Here is a 19,530-nt window from a genome sequence, read left to right as displayed (position 1 = left end):
GGCCCCCTGCAGTGCTAAATCCAGCCATGCTGCTGCCAGAGGAGCTGGCTGACCACCCAAATGACTGTGGGGAGGTCCTAATTCAAGTTGCAGGAATAAGGCCGGATCTCAGAGACATTCCCCTCCCGGATGCCGAGATGATTCTGTTCACAGATGGGAGTAGCTACATGGTCAATGGAAAGAGGTATGCAGGGGCTGCAGTAGTTTCTCCTGGGCAGAGACTCTGGACAGCAGCCCTGCCACATGGAACTTCAGCACAAAAAGCGGACGCTGCCATCAGCGCCCAGAGTGGGGCTGAGCGCCTGGGCTCGCCACCCAGAGTGTGCCTCTGGGGTACGCTGAGACCCGCACTTGCCGCAGGGGTCAGACAAGAGCCTTGCATTTGTTAGTTCAGTCTCACAGGCATTGGCCAAGGCCATGGGCACTAATTGGAAACTACATTGTGCCTACCAGCCTCAGAGTTCTGGGCAAGTAGAGAGAATGAACCGGACTCTTAAAGAGACCTTGACAAAACTAATTCTGGAGACTGGCGGTGGATGGGTGGATCTCCTCCCTTTTGCCCTCCTCAGGGCACGATGTACACCCTATTTAAGCAAGGTGACCCCAGTTGAAATAATGTTTGAGAGACTCCCCTCCCGTCCTCGACTGCAAGAGGTTGCCTTAGCGGAAATGACTGACCAATCTGTACTCCAGTCACTGCAGGCATTACAGTCTGTCTTAAAAAAAAAAAAAAAAAGAGCCCACTCAGGGATCCAGACTGCCCACACTGGGATGGAGATGGAGGTGGAACCACATCCCTACTAACCCGGGGACTTGGTTTGGATACGTCGTTATCAAGTGGGAAACTTGGAGCCTCGCTGGAAGGGACCGTTTACTGTTATCTTGACCACCCCCACGGCAGTAAAAGTAGAAGGCATTAGGGCCTGGATTCATGCGGGTCATGTCAAACGAGCCGAGAATGAGGACACTCCCCAGAGATGGAAGCTGCAGGCGACAGACCCCGCTGACCATGGACTAAAGCTAAGGCTAAAAAAACCTAAATTTATTGTTGCTCCTATTGTTCCCTGTTTATGAAATGTATAGGTGGGAAAATAGATGAACAGAAATAGGAAAAAAAATGGAAAAGGTTATACAAAGCGTTGAATGGCTAACTCATCAGCCGACTGTGCACTACTGTTACTTTTTGGCCCCAATATTACATGATCAAAATAACCCCCTTACAATAGGAGAACATAGAACTGGCTGAAAAGTCAAGGATTTGACTGATTTCCAAAGAAAAAGGGGGAATGTAGGGGCCTGATTAGGCAGAGGAACTGTAAACCCCAGATATAGGGGCGGGCCAGGCCAGATAGCCGTATTCAGTCAGAGGGGTGTGCATATATTAACTGTGGTAGGTTGAAATCCGATTGGCCACCTGTGTGTGGGCGGGGCTCAGCCACCTCTATAAAAGATGGTCTGTAAGACTGGAAAGGGTTTTTTTTTTCTTTTTAGCAAGAGCCCTGCACCACCCGGTGCACCACCGCGAGCGGCAGCAGTAGCGGCGCCATAGCGAGCGGCATCGCTCGTGCACCGCCCAGAGCAGAAGCGGTAGCGGCACCACCCGGTGCACCACCGCGAGCGGCAGCAGTAGCGGCGCCATAGCGAGCGGCATCGCCCGTGCACCAGAGCAGAAGCGGTAGCGGCACCACCGCGAGCGGCAGCGGTAGCGGCGCCATAGCGAGCGGCATCGCCCGTGCACCGCCCAGAGCAGAAGCGGTAGCGGCACCACCCGGTGCACCACCGCGAGCGACAGCAGTAGCGGCGCCATAGCGAGCGGCATCGCCCGTGCACCAGAGCAGAAGCGGAAGCGGCACCACCCGGTGCACCACCGAGAGCGGCAGCGGCGCCACAGCCAGCGGCATCGTCCCATGCACCGCCCAGAGCAGCCGCGGCAGCGGCGCCACAGCACGCGGCACCGCCTCGTGCACCAGAGCAGCAGTTCCAGCGGCACCGCCTTGAACTGTAACACGAGCGGCGCCGCCCCGTGCACCACTGCGAGCAGCAGCGGCAGCGGCATCGCCCCGTGCACCGCCCAGAGCAGCAGCGGTGGCGGCGCCACTTCAAGCGGCGTCGCCCCCTGCACCGCACCGCCCAGAGCAGCAGCAGCAGCGGCGCCGCCTTGAACTGTAACACGAGCGGCGCCGCCCCGTGCACCACTGCGAGCAGCAGCGGCAGCGGCATCGCCCCGTGCACCGCCCAGAGCAGCAGCGGTGGCGGCGCCACTTCAAGCGGCGTCGCCCCCTGCACCGCACCGCCCAGAGCAGCAGCAGCAGCGGCGCCAACTCCAGCGGCATCGCCCCATGCACTGCACCGCCCAGAGCAGCAGCAGCAGCGGCGCCAACTCCAGCGGCATCGCCCCATGCACCGCCAAGAGCAGCAGCGGCAGCGGCGCCATAGCGAGCGGCATCGCCCGTGCACCAGAGCAGAAGCGGTAGCGGCACCACCCGGTGCACCACCGCGAGCGGCAGCGGTAGCGGCGCCATAGCGAGCGGCATCGCCCGTGCACCAGAGCAGAAGCGGTAGCGGCACCACCCGGTGCACCACCGCGAGCGGCAGCGGTAGCGGCGCCATAGCGAGCGGCATCGCCCGTGCACCGCCCAGAGCAGAAGCGGTAGCGGCACCACCCGGTGCACCACCGCGAGCAGCAGCAGCAGCGGCGCCAACTCCAGCGGCATCGCCCCATGCACCGCCAAGAGCAGCAGCGGCAGCGGCGCCATAGCGAGCGGCATCGCCCGTGCACCAGAGCAGAAGCGGTAGCGGCACCACCCGGTGCACCACCGCGAGCGGCAGCGGTAGCGGCGCCATAGCGAGCGGCATCGCCCGTGCACCAGAGCAGAAGCGGTAGCGGCACCACCCGGTGCACCACCGCGAGCGGCAGCAGTAGCGGCGCCATAGCGAGCGGCATCGCCCGTGCACCGCCCAGATCAGAAGCGGTAGCGGCACCACCCGGTGCACCACCGCGAGCGGCAGCAGTAGCGGCGCCACAGCGAGCGGCATCGCCCCGTGCACCGCCCAGAGCAGCAGCGGTGGCGGCGCCACCTCAAGCGGCGTCGCCCCCTGCACCGCACCGCCCAGAGCAGCAGCAGCAACGGCGCCAACTCCAGCGGCATCGCCCCATGCACTGCACCGCCCAGAGCAGCAGCAGCAGCGGCGCCAACTCCAGCGGCATCGCCCCATGCACCGCCAAGAGCAGCAGCGGCAGCGGCGCACAGCGAGCGGCATCGCCCCGTGCACCGCCCAGAGCAGCAGCGGCAGCGGCGCCACAGCGAGCGGCATCGCCCCGTGCACTGCCCAGAGCAGCAGCGGCAGCGGCGCCACAGCGAGCGGCATCGCCCCGTGCACCGCCCAGAGCAGCAGCGGCAGCAGCACCACCGCAAGCAGCACTGCACCAGAGCAGCAGTGGCAGCCGCGCCACTGCGATGCCACGAGCGACGCCACCCTGAGCCAGAGTATCAGCAGCAGCACCACCGCAAGCAGCCACGCCGCCTCAGGCAGCGCTGCCATCAGGAGCAGCCTCTCAAGAGCCAACGGTGCAGCCATGCCGGGAGTGGGTCTGTGGTACAGTGAGGGTGAGGCAGGGAGCCTCCAGGGGGGACCCCAGCGACTGGGAGGTGGTGGTCCCCAGCAAGACTCGGGCACCTACCAGTCGGTTTGGTTTCTAATGCAGTTTGGTTTCTAATGTAGTTTGGTTTCTAATGCAGTTTGGTTTCTAATGTAGTTTGGTTTCTAATGCAGTTTGGTTTCTAATGTAGTTTGGTTTCTGATGCATGGCGCGAAATAAAACTTTGCTTGATTTTCGCTTTGTGTCAGTCTCGTTCCTTTGATCACGGACCCTAACAGAGGGCAGGTCTCAGACTGAGTGTCTAATGGGCATTAGTATCCAGGGTGGAACTCTGAAACTGGGGTGACATTGGGGGACATGCAGGTTTTCTGCTATTCCAGGGGTTTTGTGTTCTTCCTAGGGCACGGTTTCCTTCTGAAGGGTTGGCAGAATCCTGTGGTGTGGCTCCAGAGTCCCCAGTCTGGAAGGCTTTTGGGCCAGGATTCTGTGCATTGAAGTCTGAAAAACCAAGTTGGGCCTATGGTTAGGGCATTGGGCATGGAAGTCCCAGTCTGGTGGCTCTCGGGTGAGGTATAAAGTGGGCTGAGTTTAGAGCTGAGCTCAAGCGAGGGTCAGAATGCAAATTAGTGTCCAGGGCAATCCCCTGAAATTGGGTTGGCCTAGGGAGACCGCAGGTTTCTCCTAATCTGCGGGTTTCGTGCAGCTCCGTACGGCATGGTTTCATCGGGAACGCAGGTAGAGGCCTATGGTGTGGTTCTGGAGTCCCCAGTCTGGAGGGCTTGTGGGCCAGGAATCTGGGGAACGAAGTCTGAAAACCCAAGCTAGGATGAGGGTTAGGGCCTAGGGCTTGGCATACCTGATCTGCAGAAACTGAGGCAAGCTCCCCAGGTTCTGAAGGTAGGGCAAGTTTCAGGCACTCACTCAGTCTTGAGTTTGTGTCCATGATGGCCAGTGATTGTGGGGGCAGTCTCAAGGGGCCATGGAGGTCTCTACCTCTCTGGAGTTTTTGCACAGCTCCAGATAGCAATGTTTTCTTCTGAGGGAGAGCAGGAGTCTTGTTTTATGGCTCAGGGGTCCCAAGTATGGAGGGATTCAAGACCGGGCTTATGGGTATGGATGCTTGAAAACCCAATATAGGGATAGATTTAGGGCGTTCGGGATTGGCATGCCCGATCTGCTATCTCTCGGGAGAACTACCCGGGAGCTTAGTTGAAATAAGGGCTCAAGATGAGTATCTGATGGACATTAGTTTCCAAGGTGGAACTCTGATACTGGGGTGGCATTGGGGGCTATTCTGGTGTCTGCTATTCCAGGGGTTTTGGGCGCTCCGTAGGGCAGAGTTTCCTTCTGAAGGGGTGGCAGAGACCTGTGGTGTGGCTCCAGAGTCGCCAATTTGGAGGGCTTTTGGGCCAGATTTCTGTTCATTGAAGTCTGAAAACCCAAATATCTTGGGTTTTAGGCCCAACTTAGACCTAAACCCTATAGTTAGGCCATAGGCAATGGCAGTCCCACTCTGGTGGCTCTAGGGTGAGGTACCCAGCGGGCTGAGGTTAGAGCTGAGCTCAAGCCGAGTGTCAGAATTCATATTAGTGTCAAGGACAAGCCTCTGAATTTCGGTTGGGGTCGGGAGGCCGCAGGTTTCTCCTAATCTGTGGGATTTGTGCAATGCCATAGGGCATGGTTTCCTTGGGAAGGCAGGCAGAGTCCTGTTGTGTGGTTCTGGAGTCCCCAACCAGAGGGCTTGTGGGTCAGGACTCTGGGAATGGAAGTCTGAAAGCCCAAGCTAGGTTTAGGGTTAGGGTTAGGGTCTAGGGCATGGCTGGCCTGATCTGCAGACAGAGTCAAGCTTCCAGGGTTATGAAATTAGGGAAGTGTCAGTCTGTGCCTCAGGCTGGAGTTTGTGTTTATGGGGGCCGCTGAATGTGGATGTGGCGTCAGGGGGAGATCGACATTTCTACAGCTCTGAGGATTTTGTGCAGTTTCGGATAGCAAGGTTTCATTCTGGGGGATGGGAGGAGTCCTGTTTTATGGCTCATGGGTTCCCCATATGTAGGGATTCGAGAGTAGGCCTTTGGGTATGGATGTCTGAAAATCAATTTAGGGTTATGAATATGGCCCAGGGGTATGGCAGGCCTGATCTGATGACTTTGGGGCGAGCTACCCATGAGACTGAGTTGAAAACAGGGCTCAGGCTGAGGGTCACAATGCAGGTTTGTGTGCAGGACAGCCTCTGAAAGTCATGGTGGACCCATGGACCATTCAGGTTTCTCCTACACTGAAGGTTTTACACAGCCCCAAATGGCAAGGTTTCCTTCTTGGGGCATTGGAATAGTACTCTTTTGTGGCTCAGGTGTCCCTCCTTAGGGAGGGTTATGAGGCCATGCCTCTGGGGATGGACGTCTAAAAACCCAGGGTTTAGAACTGGGACCTAGAGTGCAGGCCGTATCTGGTGGCTGTGGTGCAAGGAACCAGGCTTTCCTGAGTGGAGGGCAGGTCTCAGACTGAGTGTCTAATGGGGATTAGTATCCAGGATTACAGTCTGAAACTGGAGTGACATTGTGGGCCATGCAGATTTCTGCTATTCCAGGGATTCTGTGTTCTTCCTAGGGCACGGTTTCCTTCCGAAGGGGTGGCAGAGTCCTGTGGTATGGCTACAGAGTCCCCAGTCTGGAGGGCTTTTGGGCCAGGATTCCAAGCATTGAAGTCTGAAAACCCAAGTTGGGCCTATGGTTAGGGCATAGGGCATGGAAGTCCCACTCTGGTGGCTCTGGGGTGAGGAAACCAGTGGGCTGAGTTTAGAGCTGAGCTAAAGCTGAGGGTCAGAATGCAAATTAGTGTCCAGGGCAATCCTCTGAAATTGGGTTGGCCTCGGGAGATTGCAGGTTTCTCCTAATCTGCGGGTTTTTTGCAGCTCCGTAGGGCACGGTTTCCTCGGGAACGCAGGTTATTTCCTGTGGTGTGGTTCTGGAGTCCCCAGTCTGGAGGGCTTGTGGGTCAGGAATCTGGGGAAGGAAGACTGAAAACCCAAGCTAGGGTGAGGGTTAGGGCCTAGGGCTTGGCATACCTGATCTGCAGATGTAGAGGCAAGCTCCCCAGGGTCTGACAGTAGGGCAAGGATCAGGCACTCTCAGACTTGAGTTTGTGTCCCTGATGGCCAGTGATTGTGGGGCAGTCTCAAGGGGCCATGGAGGTTTCTACCTCTCTGGAGTTTTTGCACAGCTCCAAATAGCAAAGTTTTCTTCTGTGGGACAGGAGTAGTCTTGTTTAGTGGCTCAGGGGTCCCTAGTATGGAGGGATTCAAGGCCGGGCTTTTGGGTATGGATGCTTGAAAACCCCATATAGGGTTAGTCTCAGGGCCTATAGGAATGGCATGCCCCATCTGGTGTCTCTCAGGAGAGCTACCCGGGAGCTGAGTTGAAAAAAGTTCTCAGGATGAGTGTCTGATGGACATTAGTGTTGGGTGGAACTCAGAAACTGGGGTGGCATTGGGGGCCATGCAGGTTTCTGCTATTCCAGGGGTTTTGTGCGCTCCGTAGTGCACAGTTTCCTTCTGAAGTGGTGGTAGAGACCTGTGGTGTGGCTCCAGAGTCACCAGTTTGGAGGGCTTTTGGGGCAGGATTCTGTGCATTGAAGTCTGAAAACCAAACTAACTTGGGTTTTAGGCCCTACTTAGGCCTAACGTTATAGTTAGGCCATAGGGCATGGCAGTCCCACTCTGGTGGCTCTCGGGTGAGGTGTAAAGTGGGCTGAGTTTAGAGCTGAGCTCAAGCTGATGGTCAGAACGCAAATTTGTGTCCAGGGCAATCCTCTGAAATTTGTTTGGCCTAGGGAGACCGCAGGTTTCTCCTAATCTGCGGGTTTCATGCAGCTCCGTACAGCATGGTTTCCTCGGGAATGCAGGTAGAGGCCTGTGGTGTGGTTCTGGAGTCCCCAGTCTGGAGGGCTTGTGGGCCAGGAATCTGGGGAAGGAAGTCTGAATACCCAAGCTAGGATGAGGGTTAGGGCCTAGGGCTTGGCATACCTGATCTGCAATAGCTGAGGCAAGCTCCTCAGGATCTTAATGTAGGGCAAGGTTCAAGCACTCACTCAGTCTTGAGTTTGTGTCCATGATGGCCAGTGATTGTGGGGGCAGTCTCTAGGATCCATGGAGGTCTCTACCTCTCTGGAGTTTTTGCATAGCTCCAGATAGCAATGTTTTCTTCTGTGGGACAGGAGGAGTCTTGTTTTATGGCTCAGGGGTCCCCAGTATGGAGGGATTCAAGGCCGGGCTTATGGGTATGGATGCTTGAAAACCCAATATAGGGATAGATTTAGGGCCTTCGGAATTGACATGCCCGATCTGCTGTCTCTCGGGAGAGCTACCCGGGAGCTGAGTTGAAATAAGGGCTCAGGATGAGTGTCTGATGTACATTAGTTTCCAGGGTGGAACTCTGAAACTGGGGTGGCATTGGGGGCCATGCAGGTTTCTGCTCTTCCATTGGTTTTGGGTGCTCCGTAGGGCACAGTTTCCTTCTGAAGGGGTGGCAGAGACCTGTTGTGTGGCTCCAGAGTCGCCAGTTTGGAGGGCTTTTGGGCCAGGATTCTGTGCAATGAAGTCTGAAAACCCAAGTTAGGCCTATAATTAGGGCATAGGGAATGGCAGTCCCACTCTGGTGGCTCTGGGGTGATGTACCCTGCATGCTGAGTTTAGATCTGAGCTCAAGCCGAGGGTCAGAATGCATATTAGTGTCCAGGACAAGCCTCTGAATTTGGGTTGGGCTCGGGAGGCCGCAGGTTTCTCCTAATCTGTGCGATTTGTGCAACTCCAAAGGGCATGGTTTCCTAGGGAAGGCTGGCAGAGCCTTGTGGTGTGGTTTTGGAGTCCCCAATCCAGAGGGCTTGTGGGTCAGGACTCTGGGAATAGAAGTCTGAAAACCCAAGCTATGGTTAGGGTTAGGTTTAGGGCCTAGAGCATGGCTGGCCTGATCGGCAGACACCGAGGCAAGCTCCCAGGGTTATGAAATTAGGGATGTATCAGTCTGTGCCTCAAGAGGGCCGCTGAATATGGATGTGGAGTCAGGGGGAGATCGACATTTCTACAGCTCTGAGGTTTTGTGCAGTTCCAGATAGAGAGGTTTCATTCTGGGGGATGGCAGGAGTGCTGTTTTATGGCTCAGGGGTTTCCCATATGTAGGAATTCGAGAGTAGGCCTTTGGGTATGGATGTCTGAAAAGCAATTTAGGGTTAGGATTATGGCCCAGGGGTATGGCGGGCCTGATCTGATGGCTTTGGGGCGAGCTACCCATTTGGCTGAGTTGAAATCAGGGCTCAGGGTGAGGTTCACAATGCAGGTTTGTGTGCAGGACAGCCTCTGAAAGTCATGGTGGAAGCATGGACCATTCAGGTTTCTCCTACACTGAAGGTTTTACACAGCCCCAAATGGCAAGATTTCCTTTGGGGCATTCTAGTAGTTCTGATTTCTGGCTCTAGGTTCCCCCCTTATGGAGGGATATGAGGCCATGGCTCTGGGGATGGATGTCTAAAAACCCAAGGTTTAGAATTGGGACTTAGTTTGCAGGCCGTATCTGGTGGCTGTGAGGCAAGGTACCAGGGTTTGCTGAGTGGAGGGCAGGTCTCAGACTGAGTGTTTAATGGGCATTAGTATCCAGGGTGGAAGTCTGAATCTGAGGTGACATTGGGGGCCATCAATTTTCTGCTATTTCCGGGGTTTTGTGTTCTTCCTAGGGCACGGTTTCCTTCTGAAGGGATGGCAGAGTCCTGTGGTGTGGCTCCAGAGTCCCCAGCCTGGAGGGCTTTTGGGCCAGGGTTCTGTGCATTGAAGTCTGAAAACCCAAGTTGGGCCTATGGTGAGGGCATAGGGCATGGCAGTCCCACTCTGGTGGCTCTGGGGTGAGGTACCCAGTGGGCTGAGTTTAGAGCTGAGCTCAAGCTGAGGGTCAGAATGCAAATTAGTGTCCAGGGCAATCTTCTGAAATTGGGTTGGCTTCGGGAGATTGCAGGTTTCTCCTAATCTGTGGGTTTTTTGCAGCTCCGTATGGCCTGGTTTCCTTGGGAACGCAGGTAGAGTCCTGTGGTTTGGTTCTGGAGTCCCCAGTCTGGAGGGCTTGTGGGCCAGGAATCTGGGGAAGGAAGTTTGAAAACCCAAGCTAGTGTGAGGCTTAGGGCTTAGGGCTTGGCATACCTGATCTGCAGATGCGGAGGGAAGCTCCCCAGGGTCTGACGGTACGTCAAGATTCAGGCACTCACTCAGTTTTGATTTTGTGTCCATGATGCCCAGTGATTGTGTTGGCAGTCTCAAGGGGATATGGAGGTTTCTACCTCTCTGGAGTTTTTGCAGAGCTCCCAATCGCAAAGTGTTCTTCTTTGGGACAGGAGGAGTCTTGTTTTATGGCTCAGGGGTCCCTAGTATGGAGGGATTCAAGGTCGGGCCTATGGGTATGGATGCTTGAAAACCCAATATAGGGTTAGTCTCAGATCCTACGGGAATGGAATGCCCGATCTGCTGTCTCTCGGGAGAGCTACCAGGGAGCTGAGTTGAAAAAAGTTGTCAGGATGAGTGTCTGATGGACATTAGTGTCCAGGGTGGAAGTCAGAAACTGGGGTGACATAGGGGGCCATGCAGGTTTCTGCTACTCCAGGGGTTTTGTGCACTCCATAGGGCACAGTTTCATTCTGAAGCGGTTGCAGAGACCAATGGTGTGGCTCCAGAGTCGCCAGTTTGGAGGGCTTTTGTGCCAGGATTCTGTGCATTGAAGTCTGAAAACCCAACTAACTTGGGTTTCAGGCCCAACCTAGGCCTAGCGCCTATAGTTAGGGCATAGGGTATGGCAGTCCCACTCTGGTGGCTCTGGGGTGAGGTACCCAGCGGGCTGAGTTTAGAGCTGAGCTCAAGCCGAGGGTCAGAATGCATATTAGTGTCCAGGACAAGCCTCAGAATTTGGGTTTGGCTCGGGAGCCCGCAGGTTTCTCCTAATCTGCGGGATTTGTGCAACTCCATAGGGCATGGAAGGCTTTGGGAAGGCAGGCAGAGTCCTGTGGTGTGGTTCTGGAGTCCCCAATCCAGAGGGCTTGTGGGTTAGGACCCGGCAATTGCAGTCCTAGGTATTTATCCAAAGGACAAAAAAATGCACGTTCAGTGGGGTACAAGCACGTGATGTTTATAGCAACATTATCAACAGTAGCAAAACAATAGAGGGAGTCCTAATGTCCATTCACTGATGAATGAAGAAAGAAGATGTGAGAGATCTATCTATCTATCTATCTATCTATCTATCTATCTATCTATCTATCCAAAGGAATAGGACCCAGCCTCAAAAAGAATGAAATCTTGCCATCACCAAAGACGTGGAAGGATCTAGAGTGGATTAAGGTAAGAAAAATCAGTAAGAAAAGACCAATGGCCTATGATTTGACTCCTATTTCAGAAAGAAAACAGATGAACATAGTGAGGGGAGAAAGATATGCCAATGAGGGAACATTCTTAGCCTTAGAGCACAAACCGAGGGTTGCTAGAGGGCAGGGTTGTGGGGGGATGTGTTCAACGGGTGACGGCTATTAGGGAGAGTACTTGTGGTGATGATCTCTGGGTGTTCTATGCAGGTGAGGAATCAAGAAATCCTACCCCTGAAGCAAAAGAATGAACACTGCATGGAAACGAATTGGAATGGAAGTCAAGGAAGGAAAGAAGAAGACCATGTTCTACTTCATGAGGAGTGAGGTAAAAATGGAGGGATTTTCGCTCTCCTGTTCTGTCAATGATCATTTTCAAACACACTATGGTACGATACACTAGTTTCTGTTTGCATAAGGAGCCCTCAGAAAGCTGCCAGGAAGATTCAGATGTCAGAGCATGTCCATGTTCCATTGAAATGTCCCTTCCAGTCTGCCCAGGTACAAAGGTAAGTGGAGAGAAATAGGGCAGAAGAGAAAGGGAGGTGTTAATCATTCAGGAGGTAGCCTTCCTCTTTCTCATGAATGCCTGGGCCAGTGTAACTTGAGAAGAAGGTGCGGGGATCCCAGAGCTTTGCCGCAGACAGGGGAGTTCTAGGTCTGCCTAGAGCCGGCAGGGGTCCATGAGGAGAGCTGAGCTAGCGGTGTGGTGGGCCCGAACTGCTGGTGCTGAGGTGAGTTCCCCAAGGAACGGAGTTGAGAATGGCGGTCAGGTGGTGCATCAGGCTCTGGATTTGTAACTGGGGAGCTGCACAACGTGGGGGAGTTCTCATGTGGGCATGCAGGTTTCTCCAGCTCCGAGGGCTCTTCACAGATCCAAATGGACTGGTTTTCCTGCTGGGTGGCAGATGGACTCCTACAGTGGAGCTCCAGGGCTCCCAATCTAGAGGACTGGGGGGACAGACCCCTGAGGATGGAAGCCTGAAAATGCAACTTAGGGTTAGGTTTAGGGCCTAGGGCTATGGCAGATCTGAACTGCCAGTGTTGAGGCAGGCTCCATGGTGGGCTGAGTTGAAGGTGTGCATCAGGTGGCATGTCAGACCCTGGGTTTGTGTCCAGGGGTGCCGCAGAAGCTGAGGGTGTCTCAGGCGACATGCAGGTTCCTCCCGCTCTGAGGGTTCTGCCCAACTCCAAATGGACACATTTCACTCTGGGCAGCTGGTGGACTCCTGGGGTTGAGTACAAGGATCCCCAATCTGGTAGGCTTAGGGGCCATGTCTCTGGGCATGGACGTCTGTACACCACAACTAGGGTTAGGTTTAGGGCCTTGAGGCACGACAGGCCTGATCTTCTGGTGAGGAGGTGGGCTATCTGCTGGGCTGACTTGGGGGCGTGCATCAGGCAGCATGTCAGAGTCTGGCTTTGTGTCCAGGGTCTGTAGAAGCTGGGAGTGGCCTCAGGGTGGCATGCAGGTTTCTCCTTGTCTGAGGGTACCACCCAGCTACAAATGGCATGGTTTCCTTCTGTGTGGTGGGCACAGCCCTGAGGTGTCACTCAGGTGTCCTTAATCTGTGGGGCTTGGGGGCCAGGACTTTTTGGATGGAAGTATGAAAACCCAAACTAGGGTTAGTATTAGGGCTAAGGGGAATGGCAGGCTCGATCTGCTGGCACTGAGGCAGGATCCCTGGTGGGGCTGAGACAAAGACAAGGGTCAGGCGGGGAGTCAGAGTCCAGGTTGAGGGAAGGGGTCCAGCTGAGGGTCAGCCTCCGTGTTTGTGGTCTGCTGGAGTGCTGAAGTTGGGGGGTGACCTCGCGGGGCAGGGTGTGCATGCAGGTTTCTCCTGCTCTGAGGCTTTTGGTCAGCTCATTTCCTCCTGGTGGCAGCACAGTTTCCTCCTGGTGGCAGGCAGAGGCCTGGGGTGTGGCTCAGGGGTCCTCAATCTGGATGGACTGGGGGCCAGTTCTTTGGGACAGAAGCCTGAGAACCCACCCTATGGTTATCGTTAGGGTCTAGGGGGATGACAGGCCTGATAAGCCAACTCTGAGGCGGGATCCTCAGAGGGGGGTGAGTTGAGGATGAGGGTCAATCGACGTGTCAGACTCCTGGTTTTGTGGATGGGCGCGGGCCATCAGAGGTGGGGGTGGCCTCAGAGATGCTTGCGGTTTTCTCCCAGTCTGAGGGTTCTGCACAGTTCCGAAGGCCACAGTATCCTTCATGGTGGCAGGCGGACTCCTGGGGTGTGGCTCTGGGGTCCCCAATCTGGAGCGCTCAGGGGATAGGTCCCAGGATCCAAAGCCTGAAAATCCAAAGGAGGCTTAGGGCGAGGGCCTAGAGGCCTGGCAGGCCTGATCCAACAGCGCTGGGGCAGGCACCCCACAGGACCGAATAGCAGGAGTGGTAGGCTGTGCGTGGCCCTGGCTCATAGAGGGCAATATAGCAGGGTACAGACCACGACCACTCGGGATTCAAGGGCAGGCCCAGGCGGCAGCCCCGTGGCAGCCTCTGGCACTGCCAGCTAGTTCGCTGCAGGTTTTCTGAACAATTCTCATGAGCTTTCTGCCTAAATCAGTATCGATTTGAGCAGAAAGCTTATGAGAATTGGCCCGCGTTGGGCGGCAATTTGGGCGGTGCAGGTGCCCAGGGTCTAGAGCAGTTTCTCGCTATGTGTGTGTCCTGGCCCTCTGGGAACACTGGCTGAGCCCACGTGGTTCCCTCAGGGACCCCACCCAGTGGAGACTTCTGGGGGCTGTGCTGAGTCAGGGTGTCTTGCTGAACATCATCCTCCATGTTTGTGGCCCGGTGGGGCAACGAATGTTGGGGTGGCCTCAGGGAGTCACAGAGGTTTCTCTTGCTCTGTGGGTTTTGTGCAGCTCCAAATAGCGTGGTTTATCGAGCACAGTTTCCTTCTGAAGAGGTAGCAGAGACCTGTGGTGTGGCGCCAGAGTCGCCAGTTTGGAAGTGTTTTGGGCCAGGATTCTGTGCATTGAAGTCTGAAAACCCATGTTAAGCCTATAGTTAGTGCATGCGGCATGGCAGTCCCACTCTGGTGGCTCTGGGGTGAGCCACCCAGAGGACTGAGTTTAGAGCTGAGCTCAAGCCGAGGGTCAGAATGCATATTAGTGTCCACGACCAGCCTCTGAATTTGGGTTGGGCTCGGGAGGCCGCAGGTTTCTCCTAATCTGCGGGATTTGTGCAACTCCATAGGGCATGGTTTCCTTGGGAAGGCAGGCAGAGTCCTGTGGTGTGGTTCTGGAGTCCCCAGTCCAGAGGGCTTGTCGGTCAGGACTCAAGGAATGGAAGTCTGAAAGCCCAAGCTAGGGTTAGGGTAAGGGTTAGGGCCTAGGGCATGGGTGGCCTGATCTGCAGACACCAAGGCAAGCTCCCAGAGTTAGGAAATTAGGGAAGTGTCAGTCTGTGCCTCAGGCTGTAGTTTGTGTTCATGGGGGCCACTGAATGTGGATGTGGCATCAGGGGGAGATCGACATGTCTACAGCTTGAGGCTTTTGTGCAGTTCCAGATAGCAAGCTTTCATTCTGGGGGATAGGAGGATTCCAGTTTTATGGCTCAGGGGCTCCCCATATGTAGGGATTCGAGCGTAGGACTTTAGGTATGGATATCTGAAAACTCATTTAGGGTTAGGAATATGGCCCGGGGGTAGGGCAGGTCTGATCTGATGGCTTTGGGGCGAGCTACCCATGGGGCTGAGTTGAAATCAGGGCTCAGGCTGAGGGTCACAATGCAGGTTTGTGTGCAGGACAGCCTCTGAAAGTCATGGTGGACGCATTGTCCATTCTGGTTTCTCCTACACTGATTGTTTGACACAGCACCAAATGGCAAGGTTTCCTTCTTGGGACATTGGAGACGTTCTGTTTTGTGGCTCAGGGGTCCCCCCTTAGGGATGGATATGAGGCCATGCCTCTGGGGATGGATGTCTAAAAACCCAAGGATTAGAATTTGGACCTAGATTGCAGGCTGTATCTGGTCGCTGTGGGGCAAGGTACCAGGGTTTGCTGAGTGGAGGGCAGGTCTCAGACTGAGTGTCTAATGGGCATTAGTATCCAGGGTGGAACTCTGAACCTGGGGTGACATTGGGGGCCATGAGGTTTCTGCTGTTCGAGGGCTTTTGTGTTCATCATAGGGCACAGTTTCCTTCTGAAGGGGTGGCGAAGTCCTGTGGTGTGGCTCCAGAGTCCCCAGTCTGGAGGGCTTTTGGGCCAGGATTCTGTGCATTGAAGTCTGAAAACCAAAATTAGGCCTGTAGTTAGGGCAAAGGGCATGGCAGTCCCAATCTGGTAGCTCTGGGGTGAGGTACCCAGTGGTCTGAGTTTAGAGCTGAGCTCAAGCTGAGTGTCAGAATGCAAATTAGGATCCAGGGCAATTCTCTGAAATTGGGTTGGCCTCGGGAGACCGCAGGTTTCTCCTAATCTTTGGGCTTTTTGAGGCTCCGTATGGCATGGTTTCCTTGGGAATGCAGGTAGAGTCCTGTAGTGTGGTTCTCGGGTCCCCAATCTGGAGGGCTTGTGGGCCAGGAAATGGGGTAGGAAGTGTGAAAACCCAAGCTAGGGTGAGGGTTAGAGCCTAGGGCTTGGCATACCTGATCTGCAGATGCGGAGGCAAGCTCCCCAGGATCTGAAGGTAGGGCAAGGTTCAGGCACTCACTCAGTCATGAGTTTGTGACCATGATGGCCAGTGATTGTGGGGGCAGTCTCATGGGGCCATGGCGGTCTCTACCTCTCTGGAGTTTTTGCACAGCTCCAAATAGCAATGTTTTCTTCTGTGGGACAGGAGGAGTCTTGTTTTATGGCTCAGGGGCTCCCCATATGTAGGGATTGGAGAGTAGGCCATTGGGTATGGATGTCTGAAAACACATTTAGGGTTAGGAATATGGCCCAGGCATAGAGCAGGCCTGATCTGATGGGTTTGGGGCGAGCTACCCATGGGGCTGAGTTGAAAACAGGGCTCAGGCTGAGGGTCACAATTCAGGTTTGTGTGCAGGACAGCCTCTGAAAGTCATGGTGGACCCATGGACCGTTCAGGTTTCTCCTACACTGAAAGTTTTACACAGCCCCAAATGGCAAGGTTTCCTTCTTGGGGCTTGGAGTAGTTCTGTTTTGTGGCTCAGGGGTCCCCCCTTAGAGAGGGATATGATTCCATGCCTCTGGGGATGGATGTCTAAAAACCCAAGGTTTAGAATTGGGACCTAGGATGAAGGCCGTATCTGGTGGCTATGGGTCAAGTTACCAGGGTTTGCTGAGTGGAGGGCAGGTCTCAGACTGAGTGTCTAATGGACATTAGTATCCAGGGTGGAATTGTGAAACTTGGGTGACATTGTGGGTCATGCAGGTTTCTGCTGTTCCAGGGCTTTTGTGCGCTCCATGGGGCACAGTTTCCTTCTGAAGGGGTGGCAGAGACCTGTTGTGTGGTCCAGATTTGCCAGATTGGAGGGCTTTTGTGCCTGCATTCTGTGCATTGAAGTCTGAAAACCCAAGTTAGGCCTATAGTTAGGGCATAGGGCATGGCAGTCCCACTCTGGTGGCTCTGGGGTGTGGTACCCAGCAGGCTGAGTATAGAGCTGAGCTCAAGCCGAGGGTCAGAATGCATATTAGTGTCCACGACAAGCCTCTGAATTTGGGTTGGGCTCGGGAGGCCGCAGGTTTCTCATAATCTGCGGGATTTATGCAACTCCATAGGGCATGGTTTCCTTGGGAATGCAGGCAGAGTCCTGTGGTGTGGTTCTGGATTCCCAGTCCAGAGGGCTTGTGCGTCAGGACTCTAGGAATGGAAGTCTGAAAGACCAAGCCAGGGTTAGGGTAAGGGTTAGGGCCTAGGGCATGGCTGGCCTGATCTGCAGACACCAAGGCAAGCTCCCAGAGTTAGGAAATTAGGGAAGTGTCAGTCTGTGCCTCAGGCTGGAGTTTGTGTTCATGGGGGCCGCTGAATGTGGATGTGGCATCAGGGCGAGATCGACATGTCTACAGCTCTGAGGCTTTTGTGCAGTTCCAGATAGCAAGCTTTCATTCTGGGGGATGGGAGGAGTCCTGTTTTGTGGCTCAGTGGTTCCCCATATGTTGGGATTCGAGAGTAGGCCTTTGGGTATGGATGTCTGAAAACCCATTTAGCTTTAGGAATATGGCCCAGGGGTAGGGCAGGCCTGATCTGATGGCTTTGGGGCGAGCTACCCATGGGGCTGAGTTGAAAACAGGGCTCAGGCTGAGGGTCACAATGCAGGTTTGTGTGCAGGACAGCCCCTGAAATTCATGGAGGATGCATGGATTATTCAGGTTTCTCCTACACTGAAGGTTTTACACAGCCCCAAACGGCAAGGTTTCCTTCTTGGGGCATCGGAGACATTCAGTTTTGTGGCTCAGGGGTCCCCCCTTATGGAGGGATATGAGGCCATGCCTTTGGGGATGGATGTAAAAAGACCCAAGGTTTAGAATTCGTACCTAGAATGAAGGCCGTATCTGGTGGCTGTGGGGCAAGGTACCAGGGTTTGCTGAGTGGAGGGCACGTCTCAGACTGAGTGTCTAATGGGCATTAGTATCCTGGTTGGAATTCTGAAACTGGGGTGACATTGGGGGCCATGCAGTTTTCTGCTGTTTCAGGGCTTTTGTGTTCTTCTTAGGGCACGGTTTCCTTCTGAAGTGGTGGTAGAGTCCTGTGGTGAGGCACCAGTGTCCCCACTCTGGAGGGCTTTGGGCCTGGATTCTGTGCTTTGAAGTCTGAAAACAAAAATTAGGCCTTTAGTTAGGGCATAGGGCATGGAAGTCCCACTCTGGTGGCTCTGGAGTGAGGTACCCAGTGGCCTGAGTTTAGATCTGAGCTCAAGCTGAGTGTCAGAATGCAAATTAGGATCCAGGGCAATCCTCTGAAATTGGGTTGGCCTCGAGAGACCGCAGGTTTCTCCTAATCTGCGGGTTTTGTGAGGCTCCGTAGGGCATGGTTTCCTCGGGAACACAGGTAGAGTCCTGTAGTGTGGTTCTGGGGTCGCCAGTCTGGATGGCATGTGGTCCAGGAATCTGGGGTAGGAAGTCTGAAAACCCAAGCTAGGGTAAGTGATAGGGCCTAGGGCTTGGCATACCTGATCTGCAGATGCTGAGGCAAGCTCCCCAGGATCTGAAAGTAGGGCAAGGTTCAGCACTCACTCAGTCTTGAGTTTGTGTCCATGATGGCCAGTGATTGTGGGGGCAGTCTCATGGGGCCATGGAAGTCTCTACCTCTCTGGAGTTTTTGCACAGCTCCAAATAGCAATGTTTTCTTCTGTGGGACAGGAGGAGTCTTGTTTTATGGCTCAGGGGTCCCAAGTATGGAGGGATTCAAGGCCGGGCCTATGGGTATGGATGCTTGAAAACCCAATATAGGGTAGTCCCAGGGCCTACGGGATTGGCATGCCCGATCTGATTTCTTTCGGGAGATCTACCCGGGAGCTGAGTTGAAAAGGGGGCTCAGGATGAGTGTCTGATGGACATTAGTGTCCAGGATGGAACTCTGAAACTGGGGGTGGCATTGGGGTCATGCCGGTTTCTGCTATTCCAGAGGTTTTGTGCGCTCCATAGGGCACAGTTTCCTTCTGAAGGGGTGGCTGAGACCTGTGGTGTGGCTATAGAGTCCCCAGTCTGGAGGGCTTTTGGGCCAGGATTCTGTGCATTGAAGTCTGAAAACCCAAGTTAGGCCTATAGTTAGGGCATAGGGCATGACAGTCCCACACTCGTGGCTCTGGGGTGAGGTACCCAGCAGGCTGAGTATAGAGCTGAGCTCAAGCCGAGGGTCAGAATGCATATTTGTGTCCACGACAAGCCTCTGAATTTGGGTTGGGCTCGGAAGGCCGCTGGTTTCTCCTAATCTGCGGGATTTGTACGACTCCATACGGAATGGTTTCCTTGGGAAGGCAGGCAGAGTCCTGTGGTGTGGTTCTGGAGTCCCCAGTCCAGAGGGCTTGTGGGTCAGGACTCTAGGAATGGAAGTCTGAAAGACCAAGCCAGGGTTAGGGTAAGGGTTAGGGCCTAGGGCATGGCTGGCCTGATCTGCAGACACCAAGGCAAGCTCCCAGAGTTAGGAAATTAGGGAAGTGTCAGTCTGTGCCTCAGGCTGGAGTTTGTGTTCATGGGGGCTGCTGAATGTGGATGTGGCATCAGGGGGAGATCGACATGTCTACAGCTCTGAGGCTTTTGTGCAGTTCCATAGCAAGCTTTCATTCTGGGGATGGGAGGAGTCCTGTTTTATGGTTCAGTGGTTCCCCATATGTAGGGATTCAAGAGTAGGCCTTTGGGTATGGATGTCTGAAAACCCATTTAGGGTTTGGAATATGGCCCAGTGGTAGGGCAGGCCTGATCTGATGGCTTTGGGGCGAGGTACCCATGGGGCTGAGTTGAAACAGGGCTCAGGCTGAGGGTCACAATGCAGGTTTGTGTGCAGGACAGCCTCTGAAAGTCATGGTGGACACATGGACCATTCAGGTTTCTCCTACACTGAAGGTTTTACACAGCCTCAAATGGCAAGGTTTCCTTCTTGGGGCATTGGAGACATTCTGTTTTGTGAC

The sequence above is a fragment of the Meles meles genome, chromosome 4 (genome assembly GCF_922984935.1).
Source record: "Meles meles chromosome 4, mMelMel3.1 paternal haplotype, whole genome shotgun sequence".
Taxonomy (NCBI): Eukaryota; Metazoa; Chordata; class Mammalia; order Carnivora; family Mustelidae; genus Meles; species Meles meles.
Note: the sequence above shows the minus strand (reverse complement) of the source record.